The sequence below is a fragment of the Lontra canadensis genome, unplaced genomic scaffold (genome assembly GCF_010015895.1).
Source record: "Lontra canadensis isolate GAN:19392208 unplaced genomic scaffold, GSC_riverotter_1.0 scaffold98, whole genome shotgun sequence".
Taxonomy (NCBI): domain Eukaryota; kingdom Metazoa; phylum Chordata; class Mammalia; order Carnivora; family Mustelidae; genus Lontra; species Lontra canadensis.
Window position 1 is genome coordinate 4,603,527 of NW_022631092.1, and position 21,384 is coordinate 4,624,910.

The 21,384-nt window shown below is 41.0% G+C and overlaps 1 protein-coding gene across 14 annotated transcripts in view; it reads left to right on the top strand.

Annotated features, from left to right (window-relative positions):
* The first annotated feature begins 10,368 nt into the window (after positions 1-10,368).
* The window catches only part of RGS6 (regulator of G protein signaling 6), a 542,966-nt gene continuing 531,950 nt past the window's right edge, over positions 10,369-21,384 (top strand). For all 14 annotated transcript variants that reach the window (XR_004380282.1, XM_032837489.1, XM_032837491.1 and 11 more), the window contains exon 1: positions 10,369-10,774. The gene's annotated coding sequence lies outside the window, so the exon portion shown is untranslated. The remainder of the gene's footprint in view (positions 10,775-21,384) is intronic.

Below are 21,384 nucleotides of genomic sequence, written 5' to 3' on the forward strand. Positions count from 1 at the left end.
AGAGAAGTTTAATGGAGAAGCAGGCAGTTACTTAATATTTGAAATATCCTAGTTAGAAGTGCCGATTCCAGGAGTAGTTAGGGAGTTCCTAGAGACTCTCACGTGAACCCCAGGTGTGTGTGTGTGAGGGGGTGGGCTTAATAAACACAGCTCAATTATCTTTCTATCCCATCAACACCAGAGGATTTGTTAATTAGCACAATGCACATTAGAAATATTTTTCATTGGAGAAATTAGTGGAACTCAAAATAGGTAGAAAGGTTAGAAATATTACACAGTCAGCCCACCTTCTCATGAACAGGGTAAACTAATTGCATTAGGTTTGGGAAAACCCATAACACCTAATTCAGACCCAGGTCTTTGCCATCTGTTGCCCCTAGGGCTGAGGAGAAGAGGAGACTGAGTACTAATTGTTGCTTCTCAGTGGTTAACATACACAAGACAGCTGAGCAGTATGATTACCCAGACCATAAAATTTAGGAATTACCTTTGGTTGCTGTTATGTTCCCAGTTTGCTGTAGAATAATCATGTTTCTACAAATGATGAGAGTGGTGATGTCAACCACATAGGGAAGGAGAAGATGGAAGGAAATCCCCCACATTGAAGCACCGAGAGGGGGCGCTGGTGAGGAGGGCTGATGGCTGAGTGTGCATGATGGAGCGGAGGTCTACTGCGGAGAACGAGAGAGGAAATAATGACTTCCTCGGGAAAGGAGGTCAGAATGGAGAGAAAGAGGAATAAGAAGACATTTTGAGTTACTGGAAAAGAACTCAAAGACCTCTCATATAATTCTTTCTTGCGAATGGAGAGAAGATCAACTTGGGATGCCACTCCTCCCCTTAAAATAGCATTTCTTCTGGTCAGAGTATTTTAGATGCTAACTACTTGCTTGTGTGTATATTAAATCTAATGGACACACTTATATCTTGCTGAGATGCAGGTTAAAATCCATTAGTTCCTGAGGTTCCAGCTGGAAGCCTCATAAGAAGGACTAGAATAGTGATTTTCAGTGGGAGGGGAAGGTCCATGGGCTTGTAGAGGGATATGTATGTGTGTTTGAGTATGTATAATTAACACAAATTATGTGCTTGAAGGAGTCTCCCGATTTTGAACCTGTTTTGCTGTGTGCAGACACTGTCGCTGCTACAGAAAATTCTCTAAGTTCCATGGCTTTAACTTCCACCTGTTTCACATCTCTAGTACTGATTCCTTAGATTACTGCAGATGCACCCCCTGCCCCCAGATTTTCCATGAAGTCTCATTGGTCATAACTACAACATGACCACAGAAATGGATCTACCATGAGTAGTTTAGTCCTAATGAAGATCCATTCTGGCGGAAGTGGGAATAGGTCCTCTTGGTTATGGCTGCCAGAAGTGGAGGAAACCAGCAAAGAAGGAGAGAGTGCTCAAGGGTCAAGGATGGGGACAGCAGGGGGAATGGGTTTAGTAGACAATAAACAGTGTCTGTTGCAGAGTCTATTTGCATGTTCTATAGATCAGTAAATTTCAAATGGGTGATGGCCTCCTGGGAGAAGAGCCTATCAGAAGCATGATACTTATCGATCAAAAGGCAGCCGGTAGGATAAGCAAATGGGGGTATACCCATATAATGAAAACACTAGTCAGCAGTAAAAGTGAACGGACTGAGGCGGCATGCACCATCATGGATGGATCTCAAAGGCATTATGCCAAGGAGCATGACACAAACAACTGTGCACTGTACAATTTTGTTTGTATCACATTATGGGGAAGGCAAAGCCATAGGGACAGAAAACAGATCCGTGCCTGCCTAGTGGGGGTGGAGGGAGGTGGCTGGATACAAAGGAGAAAGAAGGAACTTTTCCGGGTCATAAAATGTTCTACAGACTAAAGAGAAAATTGCTACTGGGTCTTGGGTGATGGTGTGAAAAGGGACAAAAGACACTACAGGAAAGTTTGTTTATACAGTTCTATTGTCCCGAGAAACAGGGTTATCCACCTGGGCTTTGGTTTGGGCAAATGGCACAGGTTTCATTTCTACGTTCTTCAGAATATCGATGAGGAGCTGGCAAACACAAGATTCTGAAGAAGGCCGGGAATATCCAGGGAGCTGAGCTCTGGTTCTTCAACACCTGCGAATGACCTCTTCTGGTTTAAAATATGGTTCTCCTTAAGAAGAAAGCTTTGCTGTGTTTTACAGAGGGTGTTACATGTTCAACTTCAATGTTCTTATTTTGGGGAGCTACCTGCGGTCTTAGGCGGCTTTTGATAGAGCTTGTAACTGACAGATTTTTGCCTCAATGAAGGATCCTTCTTCTTGAAGGACCTCCCTGACCATTTTACCGTGGTCCCAAACAAACATGTTTATAACTGAATTTGATAAACTATGGGAATCCCAGCACCCCGCAGGAGGGTGTTGGGGGAAGGGTGAAGAATAGATATTTTTGGTTGAAGGGACCTGTCAAACATTTCAAGTCACAACACACAAGCAGCCGCCTAGTCTGTGACAGTTCTGACCACAACGTCTGGATGGTGGTATCCGAAAGAAAGAGAGTCTCTGAGATGATCTGATGAAGACATTTGGCCCAAACAACTGGTTTCATGGTTATTTTGGGGCTGAGGTAGATTTCTTCCCTTTCTTTCTTTTTTTTAAGATTATTTATTTAGTTAGTTAGTTAGTTGACAGAATGAGAGAGAGAGAGAGAGAGGGAACACAAGCAGGGGGAGTGGGAGAGGGAGAAGCAGGCTTCCCACTGAACAGGGAGCTTGATGTGGGACTCCACCCCAGGACCCTGGGATCACGACCTGAGCTGAAAGCAGATGCTTAACTAATGACTGAGCCACCCAGGCACCCCATATGTAGGTTTTTAAAAAATGTTGTTGATGTAAACTTTCTCCTATGTGTATTGGTTATATATATGGACATATCCCTGCATCTCAATTATGAAGCACTGGGCCTTTGTAAATATGAATTCCGTCCTGACCTAACACTCCTCCTGAGTTGCAGACATTACCATTCCAGCTCCATGACATAAACACATCCATCTCCTGACACATGACTTTCAAAACTGCAGATTCAGTGTTCAACTATCATCGTGAAATCTGCCTCATGCTGTAATGAGCTTGCTTGCCACAGTCCTCTCCTGAGAAAGAGATTATCCAATTAGGAGTAACAGAAATGCTGGGCAATCTAAGAAGGAAGCATCCCACAGGTTGTGGGTCAGTCATAGACTGTCAGAGGGAGGTAATCGAGAAGACATGACCACTGGTTGACCCTCAAGCTGGATGTAGGCAACTAGAGGCTTCTCACCCCCTCCCCGTCCTCAGAATGTACCTTTTGTCCTCTCTTCCTACACTTGGGGCCATTTCAAGGATGCAGCCTTGTGAGAATAATGTGTTGTTGAGACCATCTGGACTGGATACGTGGGCTGGACCCTGCTGAGGTCTCTACAGAAACTTTAAGATTCTGGCAGGTGGATGCAGAGATTTACTTATCTTGTGGCTGCTCAAGACAAGACTCATATGTAAGTTCCCTTGCTTATTAAAATTCTTACCTGTCAATCTGGAGTGTCCTGCCCCTTTTCTCAGTCTCCTTGTCCTCCATTTACAGAAGCCAGTTGGCAAACTAATGCAAATTGTTGATCAAAAGCAGATTCCTTGGTCCCATGGCCTTCTAGAATCTTTATTGCTAAGTTTCATAAATCACCCAGGTGATATGGATGCTCTGGCCTTCAAGCCATCCCTTGAGGAAGACCCTTTTCTAAAATACCTAACCAGGAAATTTGTTTCCTCTCAGGACTAAATAGGAGGCAACATTTACTTAGAATCTTTTTTCCTTTTGTTGTCAGTGTGTAAAGAAAATAGCCCTTAACTCTGAGGAAAAGAAAAAGACTACACTACAGAGTGAGGGAAAGAAAATGTGGGGTTCTTAAGAAAAGCAGCATCAGCTGTCAACTGGGAAATAGACCACATAGTACCAAAGCCCTTATGCTCTCCAAATTCATTGCCATGCACACATGCACCAAATGCACTGACACTAACCATATTTTCCCACCTTCGCCTGCCAATTCAGTCATTGCAACTAAATTGCCAACTTGTTTTCATTCTGTTCAATTTGTCACGCCGTTTGAGAGCTACACCGCGATCAGTTCTATTACATACTTCCCTGCAACTTCTCACTTGGTAATGAAGTGATCAAAAGATTTAGGAGTTTACCTATAAATGTATTTCATTTTATACTATGGAGGAGTTCTGGGAAAGATCCTGTACACAGCATGCCCTTATTAAATAATTTCTGAGTGAATGAATGGCATGTTAAGCTGAATCACATTATCTTGTATATTCACAAAATAGTAGATCAAATTATATTTGCAGTACAGCTAACAGTGACCTGATTCTTAAAGAAAACCCATGGCGAACACTTTTGAAAGCAAAGGCGGTTTTTGTTGTCATTTTATTTCTTTGTTTTTGTTTTTTGGTAAAGAGGATAATTACACCTTGATTTTTTTTAACTTTTATTTTGAAATCATTTTAAATTACAAAATATTTTATGTAAGTCATAAAATATTTTATAAAATATTTTATAAACTATTTTTTTTTTTGCAAAAAATAGTTCAAAGAGCTCCCTCATACTCTGGAGTTGTTAACATTTCTGAATCAACTGAGAGTAAGTTACAACTCAACCCCCACCCCCCACTGTGCTTGCTTGCTCCCTTGCTCACTCCTTTACCCCATTGTACGTCAGTGTATATCTTCTAAAAACAAAACCAAAAAAAAACTCCTAAATAACCACAGTATAATCTTTCAACAGGAAAATAACATTGACCCAATTTAATCTAATTAAGTCCACTAAAATTTCACCAGTTATGCTATTATTGTCATTTGTAGGTCTTGGATCCCATTAAAGATCACCTGTTGCATCTAGTTGTCTTGTCTCTATAGTGACTTTTAATCTGGAACAATATTTACCTTCATAGCCTTGGCATTTTTTTGAAGAGTCCCTGCCAGTCACTTGAATTTCTCTCAATTTGCATTTGTCTGATGCTTCATCGTGACTTATATATTTATGTAGAAGTACTGCTGTGTTCTCACTGTATTATATCAGGAGGCAACATGAGGTTGGTTTTTTCCATTACCAGTTTTTATTTATGTGAGCGTTTGCTGGTTGATTAAGATGCTATCTCCCAAGTATTATAGTGGTCATGTTAATTGGTAAATATGCTGTGCTTATTAATTAATAATTAATGATATATTGATGAGAATTAGTGAGTATTTTGGGGGACATACATTGAGACTCTGCAAATATCTTGTTCCTTATCAAACTTTTACTCACAAATTTTAACATCCATTGATGATTCTGGCTTGAATCAATTATAACAGTGGCAACAAAATGGTGATTTTCTAATTCTTTCTTTCTTCATCTATTAGTGGTATTCTACCAGTAGAACTTTCCTTTCTCCTTTTTTCCCCCTTTCTACCAGAATGGACTCATTGATTTCTATTTTACTTAAAAGTTATAACTTGTCACTGTCATTATTTATTTTGATGCTTAAATTGTCCTAGATTTGGCCAGTGGAGACCTCTTCAGCCTCCTACATTCTTTTGACATAGCTCCATAATTCTTTAAGTACCTTCTTATTTTCTTACACAACAAATTATTCCAGTTTCACCTACTATGTCATGGAGCTATGGTTCCTTTTTGTGGAGAATGGTATTTTAAAATCAGAGTCTGACAGAAGGGCCATATGTACCCCGATGTTCATAGCAGCAATGGCCATAGTCACCAAAATGTGGAAAGAGCCAAGATGCCCTTCAACAGATGAATGGGTAAAGAAGATGTGATCCATATATACAATGGAGTATTATGCCTCCATCAGAAAGAATGAATACCCAACTTTTGTATCAACATGGATGGGAATGGAGGAGATTATGCTGAGTGAAATAAGTCACACAGAAAAAGTCAATTATCATATGGTTTCACTTATTTGTGGAGCATAAGGAATAACACGGAGGACAATGGGTGAAGGAGAGGAGAAGTGAGTTGGGGGAAATTGGAGGGGAGAGGAACTGTGAGAGACTGTGGACTCTGAGAAACAAACTGAGGGTTTTAGAGTGGAGGAGGGTGGGGGTAGGGTGAGCCTGGTGGTGGGTATTAAGGAGGGCACGTATTGCATGGAGCACTGGGTGTGGTGCATAAACAATGAATCTTGGAACACTGAAAAAATAAAATAAAATAAAATAAAATAAATCAGAGTCTGATGTTAGGTGTGTTCATAGCTACTGGGGTACTGTTGGATTTAGACTCTCTCAGTGGACAGAACTAGGAAACATATCAGCATATATACACACATATACCTCTACATATATTTTTCTATTTTTTTATGTATGTAAATTAAAAATATTTCATACCATCTCCTCTAATTTCAAGTCACATCACTGGGTTTCCTTTAGTCTTCCTTCTTTTTATACCTATAATTCCCTTCTTCAACAGTGAGAAAACTGCCTCCTATATCCTTAATATACATATTTGTTTGCTCAATTCTTGGTAAGTAAACCAATGTGCTGAACATGGTAGCAAAAAATATGGCCTGTCTCTATGAAGTTAGTTATTTTTATTATATACATATATATATATATAAAATTGTATTTATAGTATAAATGTTATATTAAATTATATATAACTTATATATATTATAAAATTATATAGTATATATGTCTATGTGCGTGTTATAGATATAAGTATATGTATATGTGTGTAATTAAATATTTCATATGAAATTGAACACAATGAAATAAAATATTTCCATATTTATATAAGAAATTATATATCATGTATTAGAAAGCCCATATAATACATAAAATATATCAATATAAGTACATATATGATATCTGATTTTATATAAATATATGTCCCTAGCTTTATTGAGATATTACTGATATATATAACAAACATGAAGTTCAAGGTGTACTTTGTGATTATTTGATTCATGTATATATTACAAAATGAGTACTATAATAAGGTTAGTTAACACTTCCATCCCCTCACAGAATTACCACTTTCTGTGTGCATAACAATTAATATTTACTCTGTTAACAACTTTTAAGTATAATACAGTATTGTTAATTGTGGTCACCATGCTGTGCATTAGATCCCTAGAACTTATGCATCTAATAACTAGGTTTGTACCCTTTGATCAACATCTTCTCAATTCTCCCATCCTCTGGTAACTGCCATTCTACTATGTATTCCTGTGGGTTCAACTTTTTTAGATTCCACAGTGAATTCATACAGTATATGTCTTTCTCTGATTTATCTCACTTAGTGTAGTTCCCTCAAGGTCCATTCATATTGTTGCAAGTAACAGAATTTCCTTCTTTTTGGTATATCTAATACTGGTTATTTCTGTGAAAAATTCCATTGGAATTTCATAATAATTTTGATAATAATAGTAAATGTGTGTGTGTGTGTGTGTGTGTGTGTGTGTGTGATCCATTCATGTGTCCATGGACAATCAGGTTGTTTCCATGTCTTGGCTATTATAGGTAATGTTGCAATGAACATGAGGTTGCATATAACTTTTTTTTGGATATATATCCAGAAGTGAAATTGCTGGATCATGTGGTAGTTCTGTTTTTAATTTTTTGAGGAAACTGTATACTGTTTTCCATAGTGGCTATACCAATTTACATTCCCATCAACAGTGTTCAAGGGTTCCCCTTTCTCTACTTCATCAATAATACTTGTCATTTGTCTTTTTGAAAATACCATTCTAACAGGTGTGAAGTGATATCTTATTGTGGTTTTAATTTACATTTCCTTAAAATTAGTGATGAGTGATGTTGAAAATTTTTTCATGTACCTGTTGGCCATCTGTATGTCTTCTTCAGAAAAATGTCTATTCAAGTCCTTTGCCCATTTTTTAAACTGGTTTCTATTGAGTTATTTGAGTTCTTATACATTTTGGATATTAACTCCTTATCAGGTAGATGATTTGAAAATATTTTCTCCCCATTCTATAAGTTGCCTTTTCATTTGCTGTTTCCTTTGCCATACAGAAGCTATTTAGTTTGATGTAGTCCCACTTGTTTATTTTTACTTTTGTTACTTGTGTTTTCTGGAGTCATATCCAAAAAATTATTGCCAAGACTAACAGCAAAGAGATTTTCCTCTGTTTTCTTCTAGTAGTTTTTCCATTTTGTGTCTTACATTTGTCTTTAATCCATTTGGAGTTGATTTTTGTGAGTTGTATAAGATAGGGATCCATTTTCATTCTTTTGCAAGTGACTATCCAGCTTTCCTAATATACATTATTGAAGAGACTATCCTTTCCCCACTGAATATTCTTGGCTCCCTTGTCAAACATTCATTGACTGTTTATGAGTGGGCTTATTTCTGGGCTCTGCATTGGTCTACTTGTCTGTTTTTATGCTAATACCATGCTGTTTTGGTTACTATAGCTTTGTGAAACCAGCTATAGTAGTGTGATGCCTTTAGCTTTACTCTTCTTGCTCTTTACTGCTTTGGCTATTTGGGGTCTTTTATGATACCATATACATTTTAGGATTCTTTTCTTCAGTGTAAAATGGTATTGGAATTTTGACAGAAATTATGCTGAATCTGTAAATGGCTTTGGGTAGTATGAATATTTTTTATAATATTAACTCCTTCAATCCATGAACATGGGACATCTTTCCATTTATTTGTGTCTTCTTCAATTTCTTTCTTCAGTGCCTTACAATTGTCAGTATGTGAATCTTCCACCTCCTTGGTTTATTCTGAAGTATTTTATTTTCGATACTACTGTATCAAGGGAAATACACAGTGAGACCTTTCTTCGGATGTTCCCTCATGACTGACCCTCAAGAAGCTGCTGGTCTCAGAAATGCAGAGCTCCACAAGGAGGAAGAGCCCCAATCACCACCCATCTCTCGGTAAGCACCCTGTTCTCCAAGTGTTACACAACTGCAGCCAGCTCCACAAAGATGCTTAAGCCAAATGCTAAACCTGGGGAAGGAAACATTTTATATTTCAATTTTAATAAACGAAATAACTGGGACATCAATTGAAATTATATTTTACTCATTAGGTTTAAGTGTGGTTTCCTTAGGTTGCAGGTTTTCTTCCAGGTTTTGGTGGTACCACTTTCGTGACTTAGCCCAAGGTAATACCTATATCTGCTTGTGTCACTGTCCCCATTAGGCAAAAGGGTCTGAGGCCAGGGACTTATTTCATCAATTTCTAGTGCTTAGCAGAGGGTCTGACACAGGGCAGATACTAATTGCTGTTTATTGGATTAAAGAGTGAATATATCCATTACTCAGTATAGGACGGTGGGAAGGGAGCTGTTATATTGGGAAGGAGACATTAAATTTCAACCTCTGGACTCACGTGGATGAAGACAGCCCAGGTCATCCATCCTTAGAAACCTTTTATTTCAAGTTTTTGTTTTCCTGGTAACACAATACAATTCAAGAATAAATCTTCAATTTACTCTTGATATTGGTTACATCGATATTGCACACCATTCCCATGGTTACCATCCAGCACCCACAATCTTGTTGTTTTCACATGCATCTTCCTGAGGTTTTAGGTAAATACCCAGTTTCAAAGATCCCACATTAAAGGATGTCTTCAGTTCAAATTACCCTTCCTCATTTTCTGTCTTCAACTTTTTTTCTTTTTTCCCCAAGAACATTTGCAGAGTTAATTTTTCTTAAAAATTCTTTTGTGGTGTTCCAGATACGAATGATCATAAAATATTCCAAATACAGCATGTTGTGTAAATGTTGAATCGATAAAAATAACGAGGTTAATAACAATATCCCTGACGATCTCGGTGACCCATTTTAATTTAGGGGGCGCCAGGCACACGTCGGCGATTCCAAGCTACCGTGCAAAATCACTCCGGACCTGGAATCCCTTAGACAGCCCTGACGCCACTGAAGTTTCCAGACGCGGCCAGCTCTCGGGACTGACCACAGGAGACTCCGCGTCGCTGAGCCAGTCTGCCAGTTTTCTCGGAGGCAGCTAAAGCGCAGGAATTTCTAGGCTTTCCCTGGCTCGTGCACATCACAATCACAGTCTGCAGCATCCGCGGCGCTGGGAGCAGGTGAGCCCGGCGGACGCGCGCAGGTGCCTCGGCTCCTCCTGGCCCCCGCCCCGGCCCCGCCCCTGCCCCACCCCGACCCCGCCCCTGCCCCGCCCCGCGCCGTGCGACTCGGGGCCCAGGTGCCGGCGCCCAGGTGCGCGCGGCGCGGGGTTGCAGCTCTGCTCGACACCCGACAGCGGGCGCCGCTGCGGCGGATCGCGAGCGGCGGAGCCGAGCGACTTCACGAGTTGGGGCAGCTCCTGCGCCCGGCCCTGCTCGCGGCGAGAGCTCCGCCCGACTCCGGCTTCCCCCAGCTGCGGGAACCCGCGGGCGCCGAGGGGGCGGACCGATCTCCGCGGACCCCCGCGTCCTGGGGCGGCCGAGGCGGGCGAGGGCCGAGCGCCGGAGACCCCGAGCGCCCCGCGCCCCAGGCACCATGCGACCCGCCGCGCCTCCTCGCCGGCCCCGGGCTTCGCTTTCCGCTCGCTGAGCCCCGCGCTCGCCACCGCGGCAAGTCGCAAAGACGAGGCGGGTCGCTGGAGAGCAGCGGGGACACCGCCTCGGACGTCCCCTCCGCCCCACAGAGGCTGCGGGTCCCTCGTTCTCTGGGCTTCTCTAGCTTTTCCATGAACCTGGCGCAAGCTTGGCTTTAGGAGAAATTCAGAAGCCGGAGGGGGAGTCAGTGCAATTCTTTGGTTGCTAAGGTAATTGTAGTTGTGACAAAAACGGGCAAGAAACAAATGGGGGGAAAAGATGTTTTAAAACGGCAGACCCCTCCCCCCCAATTCATATGTGTTGATTTCATTTCATCTCCTGGGTGTGGATGCTGTCCATTTCAGTTGCGTGACAGGTGTCGGTGAGTGCGCGCGCGCGCGCGTGTGTGTGTGTGTGCAGTTTGGGACTGTAGAGGCACGAGCTTACATAAGTGGTTAGGCAAGCTGGCGTGCGGACTTGTGTGGGATGGGTGCAGGTCTGCATATAAATCATGTTCCCGGGTTTCTGGGTGTGAAGCGCTCACTGAGTGGGTCCAGCGCGCAGAGTGGACGCGCTCTTAGGAATTTCCAGTCTTCCGATTTTATGATCGCAGGTGGGGCACCTTTACCCCAGAAGCAGAGGTTCATTAACTTTTTTTCTGAAGAAGCTCGCCCTTTTGCGGCTTGGAGGAAAAGAAAAGCGAGTGGTGAGGTGTGGAGGGCAGGGCGGGTGGGAGGTCTGTTCTTGGGGAAGGGGACGGTAAGGTATTCGCTCTCAGAGGGCGACAACCGACCTGGCCGCGTGAAGAGACCGTCTTTGCCGTCCCTGTCAGGTTGTAAACGTGGCCCGATGAGACAGAAAAAAGTGACCCAGAAAATTTAATGTTGTTCAGAATGAAAGCTGCTCTATCTTATTATTTTTTAAGTTTGATGGAGTAGGAACATTATTTCTTGAGAAGAGTGGTATTTCTGTGTTACAGGTTGAAGATATTTGGGGCTCGTTGGTTTGGGATTGTTCCCTCAGCATTTATCAACGGTTAGAAGCTGGATTTGTAATTTCTAATCAATACCTTTTAGCAGCCCCAAAATAAAACTGCGGAAACAGGCAGTCTTTATTAGGCAAAACCCAACATTGGACCCTTTTCTCACCAGAGGGGGTTGAGAGATGGAAGAATGTGAACCAGGCTTCTAAGGGTCTGGAGGGAGTTATAGACTGAGCCACAAGTTTGTGTCAAAAAGTATTTGAAAGGGGACCCTTCTAGGTTTTAGCTTGCTACATTCACAGCAAGGCTTCTATAGATCAACTTCCATAGGCAGATGGGTAATTATATGGAATGGGAGCTAGGGGTTGGAGAAACTTTCTGTGAGTTTTACATTCATATTATTTATTATTATTTATTAATTTTGCAATGGGTGAGACTGCTCTGTGAAAGAAAGTAAGCAGAGAACTGAGGATATTTGAGGCTTTTTGGCAATGCCCCTCTGTAAGTGAAAGCTTGCGTGCTAAACAGCCAAACCTAAGATAATAAGTTCTTTCTGAGTTCTTTGTTACTACTGTCAAGCCAAATTGTTGCATAAGTCTGGTGATCTTAGATACTATAAATGTTGGGGTATAATATATACACCTCATAACTCATTATTTTCTGAAATCGTCTGTAAATTCTAGAAATATCAGCTGTTGTGAGATATTTTGGTAAAACAGGTAGCCACTAGGATTTCCTTTTCTGTAGTCATCACCTTGGTTAACTTTACTTCCCTGCTTCATTTAAGAGACTTGAATTAACACTCACTGCATTTCTTTTGCTCAGAGTTTCAGTAAAGCAATGCTAGTTTTTCATCATGTGATGGATTTGTCTTATAAAGTGAAACATTACAGCAGCGTTTTTATGGCAGAAACGTCTCTTTAAATGAGATGGTTCTTATTTATTTATCTGTTTATTTATGACTTCTCGAATGAAGTAACTGATATAGATATTTTTTAATGAGCAAACATTTCTTGATAAAGAAAAAAACATTTTCTAAAGGGTATTGAGGACAACGAAATTTGCCAGTAATTTTGGACGTCTTTTTATCCACAGGGACATAATTTTATGTGTTTCTTATTTCTTTTCTCTTATTTCTTATCTGTTTCTTATTTCTCTAATATCCCCCATGCATTTTATCCCCTGAACTCCTAAGACTTTGCCAGGAATTGCTGAACATTCTGTTTTGTGCCAGAGGTTAAACATCAGGGCGGTATGAGTAAGGAGCTATGTGTCACATCAACGTTTTTCAAAAGGGATGCTCTCAGAGATTTCAATAAATGTTCCTTTAGCTTCGCTGTTAGCTTATCTTAATTCATAGTGCTTTGAACCTAGGAAAGCATTTAACCTCTTCATGTTAGTGCCAGCTGGAAGGAATATATTTACTGAATTTCATCTTCATCGTAACATATGGCATGATATAAATAATTACTACACACACACAGTATCCTGCTGTATGGAGAGAAATGGAATTACAAAATAAACCTTCATGTCGAGTGATTTGGAGGTAACATTTCAAAAAAGAGTTTTACTTTTTTTCTCAATTACCAAAGTAATATGTAACCATTGGGAAAAATTCGGAAAAATACAAAGAAAAAAGATTGTCATTCTCCCATGGAAGATGAACCACAGTTGATATTTCTGCATATTGTATATTTTCCCAGATTTTATTCTGATCACGTTATCCATTGTATTTTTATACTTCTCTCCCTCAGCCTTCCTAGTTTTCAAATGTTGAAAATGGGACTTGGACTGTTAAAGGTTTGGGAAATTACTGCTAGTTTACTGGATGGTTTTGATAGATCAGATTTGAATTTTGTTAGTGGTCCTTATTTTCGAAGAGAGTAGTTTCTCTCTTTTTCTGCTTTCTTTGAAAAGTGAAGGTTTTCACTTTGGGTTGGAAATACTTGGGGCTCCCCATCAGATTTAGGGATTAAAGTGTCAGAAAAGAAAAAGAACCTTGGCTGTGTGTAGGTTTGAGTGTGTGTTTGGAGGGGGGATACCTGAATTCTGGTTTTAATTTCTCCACCTCATGTGGCCTTTGCCCCCTGGCCTCTGTTTCCTCAAAAGATAAATGAAATTTTGAGATTTAGTTAATAAACTAACCTATTTGTTGTTACGATATTTGATGATGATGCTAGTTGTTCAAAGGGTACTTTTTCAAACACAGATGGTTGGGGGGGGGTCAATCCCAGAATCTCTGATGTAATCGGGTCTGGGGTGACACCTGAGAATTTACATTTCTAGCAAGTCCCCAGATGATGCTGACTCTGATGGTCTGGGAATGACATCCAGAACTAGATGATGAGCTCCTTGGGGGAAGAATCCCTTTTTCACTTTTCTTGGCATCTATCTGCCTAGTGCCCGGCAACGCACCTGCCAGTAGGACCTCAGTAAGCATCGGTTGAATCAATATTAGTTTTATCTGTGGGTAAAAACTTTCTTAAATTTGGTCAAGATAAAAAAGGTAATCATCCAAAATTTGGAACCATATAGTAAGAGTAATATTCAGTCACGAAACCCAGTTCTTTAGACAGCAGGGAAAGCAAAAGTGCTTACAAGTAGGCCATTAAAATGAACATTTAATGAGTTATCTTAAATAACTCAGAGTACCTGCTTGAAATGTTACAAAGTGCAAAGCTTATGAATGCTTCACTGTTGCCTTCCTGACATCTGTAAGAAGCAATTCATTTTCTATCACATGTACATTTCCAAAAGGGTTATGTGTATGTGTGTAAATTCACTATTAATTATCTTAACTACAAAAGCAGAAGGTCAGAGAAGCAGTGGCCTAGACTCCTCTCCCCAACTGCATCCAGAAGGTAGAACAATGCTTATTAGAACTACAAAATGCGGACCTAAGACTTGGAGAAAACATTCACCTGCGTCAGTCCATGAAACTGATCAATGACCACGCCAGAAATCAGACCCACGCCTGATTTCTGCCTGACACCCAAGAGTGTTCTTCATTACTTCCCTCTACGGACATTGAATGCATGCATCTGAAGGCCAGGAGAGTCCAGCTGGCCGAAATACCCCAGTTACAATGTTTGATCATCCTTACATAGCTGCCTTGTGATTAGACAATTAATCCTTCTACCTAGTAGGTGTTAGAAACAGAGGGTACAGACAATCCCCTTTTTATGGATGGAGACTTAAAAAATATGTAAATATTTGAATAGGAACAAAGTTGATGTTCACATAACCAGGCTATCCAAATAAGTTGTGGAGACCTGCTGTCTTGGTCTCTGTAAATGCTTAGGAAAACCGTAAAAGGAAAAAGCCACCTTTAAGTTTGGGGGGAGTAAGTTCTCTTATGCCCTTATTATTCCCTAGTGTCTGCTCTACCCAGGAAGATATTTTCTTGCCAGGAGGGCTTCACACCACAAGCAGAGCCCTCTCCGATGATTGCTGCTTGAACCTGCACAAACGGGAACTAGCGTGGCTGCCCTCTGGAGGACCCGGGGCTTCTGTACTGTGCTCCCTGACACCTGGCCAGCCCTGAGCCCAGACAGAGACCTGACACTGGTGGCTCTTGAACTAATAGAACAGGAAATTAAAAACCCTGTTGATTGGGTTTCTGGACCTCAGTTTCCTCATCTGTAGAACAGAAATAACAAAGTGCTCCTGGAGTGTGAGTGGTTAGGAGGAAAAGAGAACTCACATAGCGTGCTTCATGAAGGAGGCACAGTGACGCCAGGGGCTGGACCCTGTCACACCAGTCGCCTATTTTGTAATAATTTTGATGACTTATTGTTGGTCTGCAGCCCTTGGAGTTTCCGGAATGTAATTGGAAACCTATCTGGGTACAGGAGGGCAAGGAGTCTGGGAAAACACGTCACACCGGATTGGTAGTTGCAGGTTTAATTGGCAAGGAAATTTACATATGAGCTTTGTCTGCAGCAGCTGCAAGCTAAATAGATCTCCATAATGTGTTGCCTGCCAGAATCTTTAGGTTTTTATAGCAGCCTTGAAGGGGTTCACGTATGTATTCAGTCCAGAGGGAGCTCAACAACCCCTTCTTCTCCAAGGACTGTGTCCTTGCAGATGGCTCCCACTATGGGAATGGTGGCCCAGCAAACATTCCAAGGGCAGGAGAGGGGGTGAAGAGCCTCTGAGGGCCCAGGTCCAGCTCCTAGGTCACCTGGTGGTCATGTCCTCTTGATGACCTCTTCCAAAGTGAGTCTTTTGGGAAGTAAATATTTTGGTATAATGGTTGCCCCTTCTTCTGTTCCTGAGGACTTGCTTAAATCAGCCTAACATCTGAGGCACTCTCAAGTCCCTTGGAGAACCCTGCTCCATAGATTTGAGAAGGTTCGTAGGAAACAAGCAGGCCAGACAGTAGGTGGAGAAGGTGGAATGGGAAAGATCTGCCTTTGCAGTAAGTAGCCAAGGATGTGTCTGTTTCCTTGAGCCTGAAGACCATTAATCCCCAGCAGGAAGAGACGTGAAAATGAGGGACTGCTGCTGCCTGGCTGTCTCTTGTGTCAGAATGTGAGCCACCCTTGAGGCAAGGCTGTGTGGTATTTTTCCTCTCTGTCCTTAGTGTCTCTTACAGTGTTCAGCACGGTAGGAGTTTGGTGAACGTTTGCAGAGTTATTGTAGGGTGGCAGCTCTGGGTGGGTGAATGTGGGAGGGAGGATGAACGAGTCTGGGTAGAGATGCTTGGACTGGCCAGGGTATGGGGGCATGGGCTGGAGCAGATGTAGGTGCAAGTTGCACGTGGTTATTATTCCGTCCCTATTGTTTACTTGATTTTGCCTGGCTAGATAACCTGGGGTTGATGATACACTGAGGCTCTCATCCTGGTTTGTAATTTGTAATTATACACTAACATTTGTCTCTCCCCCTGTCTGTGGTCTGCTTTCTTTCTTTCTTTTTTTTTTAACCATGATTTTATCCTGCACCCAGCACAGGGCCACACACGTAGTCAGTGCTTGGGAAAGCACTTGTTGGTTTCCTAATTGCCAGGCCTACAAAGCTATGGATCTATAACAAAGAAATAGACTGATAATACTCAGCACTTGTAAAGCTTTTGGTAGATCACAGCCTCTTAACAAGAATTAGGTGTTATTACTCCCATTTTATGAATAAGAAGACTGAGGCTGAAGAAGAGGTTCGGCCACATGCCCTATGTCAGAGAGTTATTGACTAGAGAGAAACTGAGAGATTTAAACTCCAATCTCATCTGACCTGAAAGTTCCAAGTCTCTCTGATGTATCACAAACGAAGGGTAGACTGGGCCCTACCCTTCAGATCATATCAGTTATCTTGGAAAAATAATAGAAATAAATAGAAAATTAACAATGAAGGATGTTAAAGGGCAGTTTAGGGGAAAATGCATGGGATTTCATAAGTCAGATTAGGTAGCAAATAGATAACAAAGACAGTAAGCATCTCAGTGCAGAGAGACAATACCATATAATCAGACCTGGTAGAGACAGGCTTTGGGAAAGAGGTGGAAATTTCATAGGTGAAGAGAAGAATAACAGCAAGCTTTGCAGGTAGAGGAGTTGATGATTGGTGAGTAAAGCAATTATTGTTTGCTTTCAGAGTTAAGAGCCCATTTTTGGGGAAACCTGGGGACCTCTGACCCATTTTTGATAGAAACATGGGTACCAAACAACACTTTCCTTTTTTTTTTTTTCTAAAAGCAAAACAACCCACTCATGTGTGATGAGGAATGGTGTGTGACACTGAACCCCCGGGTTCGGAAGGCATTAGGATTAGGTGAGGACTGTGTTAAAGCAAAGGGCATGTGCTGCTCAGAAAGCCCTTGTTGCCATACATTTTTAATCATTAGCAACTAATTTCAATTGGAAAAATATTGTAGATGTACATTCTGGCCCAACCTGAACACATGTTTGAGCTGGCTTCGTTTTTCATGTTTGTGACCTCTCTGGAAGAAAGACAACAACTCGAAAAAATGTCCAAAGTATTTTTCCCTTAAGCTGCTGTGTAAGTGCTACTGTGTTCAGATTCCAAACCAAGCAGGAAGATGCCATTATATCATTTTGCTGACCATACATCCTAAAACAAAGACTGATTCAGCAGCTGGTCAAAATAGAAAGGATGCCTTCACAAAGAATAAATCTATTGATTATATTTTAGATTTTTTTTTCTTTTTTTAGGGGAAGGCACTTTACCTTTTAGAATGGCAGATAGTTTAGGGGCTTGGCTGCTGACTGGCTTCCACCAGAACCCTGGGGTCTGTGACATTGAACAAAGTAGCTCAACACTATTGATCCACATTGTCCCCGAATACGGAATAGGGCTGAGAAATTTTGAGTGCTCCGAGGGCATTACTGAAAGAGAGATTGTTCCTGGAAATCTATGGTTAGGCAGCTCTTACTTGGGGAGGTGGGGGGGATTCTTACCCCAGGGCATAGTTTGTCTACGGTCTCTGCCGCTATTCCCTGCTTTTTGCCTGGTTTGTCCTCTTTGGCAGTAGGTCCCACTACTTAACACCCTTTTCTAGATCATGATTAATCAGGTATGATGGCTCCCACTTTCGAGAAGTTTAAAATTCTGTGGGGGGAGAAAAGAGAAACAGAATGTGGTAAGACAGGCACATATAAGGATGGGGGAGGGATTACTGGGAGATTTCATTGAAGACATTGGTGGATGAATTGGACGTTTGATAACCAATGGTTTTGGGGCCTGCAGAGATGGGGGCAGGGGACAGAGTTGGCAAGGGTGTTCTTGAGGCATTTCAACGTAGGTAAAAGGATAGAGGTTACAAAGTGTGCAAAGAACGTCCCCCTCTTGAGAATCAGGTCCTTAAAAACCTATCAGGCAGGAGAAGTCCATGTTGATGAGCTGAAAATTTAAGGGGAGACAGGGACAGGGGAAATCTAGGTGGTAAGCAAACTGTTTAATGAATATTTATGCTTATCAAAAGTGAAAAGAGAAAACAGGGCATTGAGAGTGACATTTTCCCCACCTTCTGTTGGTGATAGAGGGTGTGCCACAGTGAACTTCTAGTTCTTGCTATATTCTAGGAGATCACGCCTCTGCTGAAATGCTCATAAGTGGTTTTGCTTCTTAGAGTCAATGCACAATTCCCCTACAAATAAATGGGTATTTCCTTGCCCGGTGTCAGGCTGTCTGTCCAAAGGTTCAATGCCGTTCAGATGTTTTGACTGCGAGCTTGACCGCTGACTCCCGGATCTTCCTGTGGCTCAAGGGTAAAGTGGATGAATCTGGGATAAACCTTACTTAACTTGCGTGGCAGAACTGATGAGGAAGTTCTCAGATGTCTCACCCCAACGCGTAGCGTATTCAGCTTCTTGCCAAAGCATATGTTGTCAATTCCAGGTTTTCATTTCTTTGGCTTCCTGTAGCTTTCAAAAGCTTCTCTGCGAAAACCGCTTCCCCTGCCTGCCATCTGCCTTACAACTTCCCTCCCCCACTTTACAAAATTTGTGTCTAAGCCCCAGTTTCTTGTATTTTCTAATTATCTGTACCAGGAATGACCTGTTGGCTCTCAAATGTGTATTTGGAGTAGAACTTTGCTTATTGGAAATTCTTGTTTGGGGTAACTTTCCCGGGGCTGAGATTAGATATGTTGTTGCTCATAGGAAGATGGACAGTGATTGACAAGACTAGAAATTCAAATTGGGTCCATTCTATTTGGACTTGAATGTCACATAGATACCTAGTGGTAGGGGTGATAATGGATATTCAGGGTTTTCTGGCATAGAGAAAAAAAAAAACTAAAAGAACTGAATTAAAGCAAAATTTAAACCAACTCAAGGAAAGGTATTTATGTAACTCATACATTAGGGAATTCAGGCATGGCTGGATCCAGGGACTTCAGAGATACTATCAGCATTCTTAACTTGATACCTCATTGTCTTGATTTCTTTCTTTGGTGACACTAGAGAAAAAGAAGATGATCACTAATATCCCTGTCCTCATATTCTTTTCACACTGTCCCTCACACAGAAGGGGTCTTCTTTCTTTCAGTGTCCTTATCTCAGTCTCAGGGAAGGACCCTGATTGATCTAATTTGATCCAATCAGTATGTCCAGTGATACAGCATACTCTGTCCAGGATATTTCCCTGGACCCACCCTTCCCTCTCCGAAGAAGCAAATTTGAGAGCAAAAAATATACTGGGCAATGAGAAACAGTAACTGCCCCAGTCTTTTCACCTGGCTGAAGGACTTCCGGTTTTATTTGCTGAACAGTGGAATGAATGCAGAGTGTTTCAGGCACTGTTTGAGAATCCTGAGACCCTTTATATAAGAGTCAGAAAATGTCATTATCCAAAATAAAGCTTTTGGATAATGTGAAACATTCCCTCAATTGTGTGTTTCTAATCTCGCTTCACTTCTATACCATCTTTCTTATTCAAGGATTACTGCTTCTGATCTACAGCTGCCACGCACAAATGCCAGAGGGAGTGGATATAGTGGTGACAGACACGACCTCTGGCTCCCACCATCCCTACAACCCTACAGTTCTCTCGCTTTTTGCTCTGCTAACCCTAAGACAACTCAGGTGTCACCTTGAGAATGAGAGATGCTGTATTCTTCTCCCAGAATATTTGCACTATTCTTTTTTAAACATACAATTTTAGAGAATAAGACATTCACAGAAAAGTACATAAATCATTGCTTGATAAACTTTCAAACAGTAAATATATCCATATTATCACTCCTGGATCAAGAGAGAGAATATTACCATTCCCTTGGAAGGTGCCCCACGATGCTCCCTCCTAGTAACTACACCCTCTCCTTCCTCAGTGGTAACTATTAACCTCATTTCTAATACGATGGTGTTCCAACTTATTGGAGTATTCCAGGTATATATGGAATTATAATATATGTATATCCCCCTCCCTTTTTGTGGCTTCTTGCGCACAATATTGTTTGAGAGGGTCCTCCATGTTACTAGCGGAACTAGTTTTTGTTGCTATAAAGCAAAACCCACTTTGTGATATTTTATAGATTGTTTATCTGCTGTTTGTTGATGGGCATTTGGAATATTTCCAGTTTGGGGCTACTGAATAATGAATAATGAATAATGCTGCTCTTTACTGTTTTGTGTGTGTTTTTTGGTGTACATATGAAAGCATTTCTGTTTGGCATACGCCTAAGACTGTATTGCTGGGATGTGAGGTACATACATCCAACTTAGTAAGTTCTTACAAGGAGTTTTCCTAGGTGGTTGTACCAGCTTCTATTCCTGCCATCGGTTTATGAGTGTTTCAGTTTCTCTACATACTTGTCAACACTTGGGATTGTCAGACTTTTTAATTTTAGACATTATGGTGGGTACATTGTGGGGTCTTACTGTGGTTTCAGTTTTCTCTGGTGACTAATGGTGTTGTATCTTTCTAATATTTTTTGGGTCACTTTTTAAAAAATCTTTATAGTTTTTTTTTAATCTTTGTAATTTCTATTCCAGTTTATTGCCTATTTTAAAACTGGTTTGTCTTTTTCTTATTGATTTATAATTTTTTTAAAAACAAATCTGTATCCAAATATTTTTCCCACTTACATGTATTTAAAATATCATTTACTATTCTGTGGCTTGCCATATGACTCTATTTGATGAATAAGAGATCTTGCTTTAAGGGTAATCCAAGTTGTTAATCTCTTCCTTTATGGTTATTGTTTTCATGACTGCTGAAGAAATGTTTGCCTACCCTCAGATCATGAAGTTATTTTCCCATTTTGATTTGTAGAAACCCTATTGTTTTGACTTTTATCTGTAGGTAAAAGATCTACCTGAGCTTGATTTTTTGCCTATGACATGAAAAAGAGACCCATATTTATTTTGTTTTCCATATGTATATCTAGTTAACTTCCTA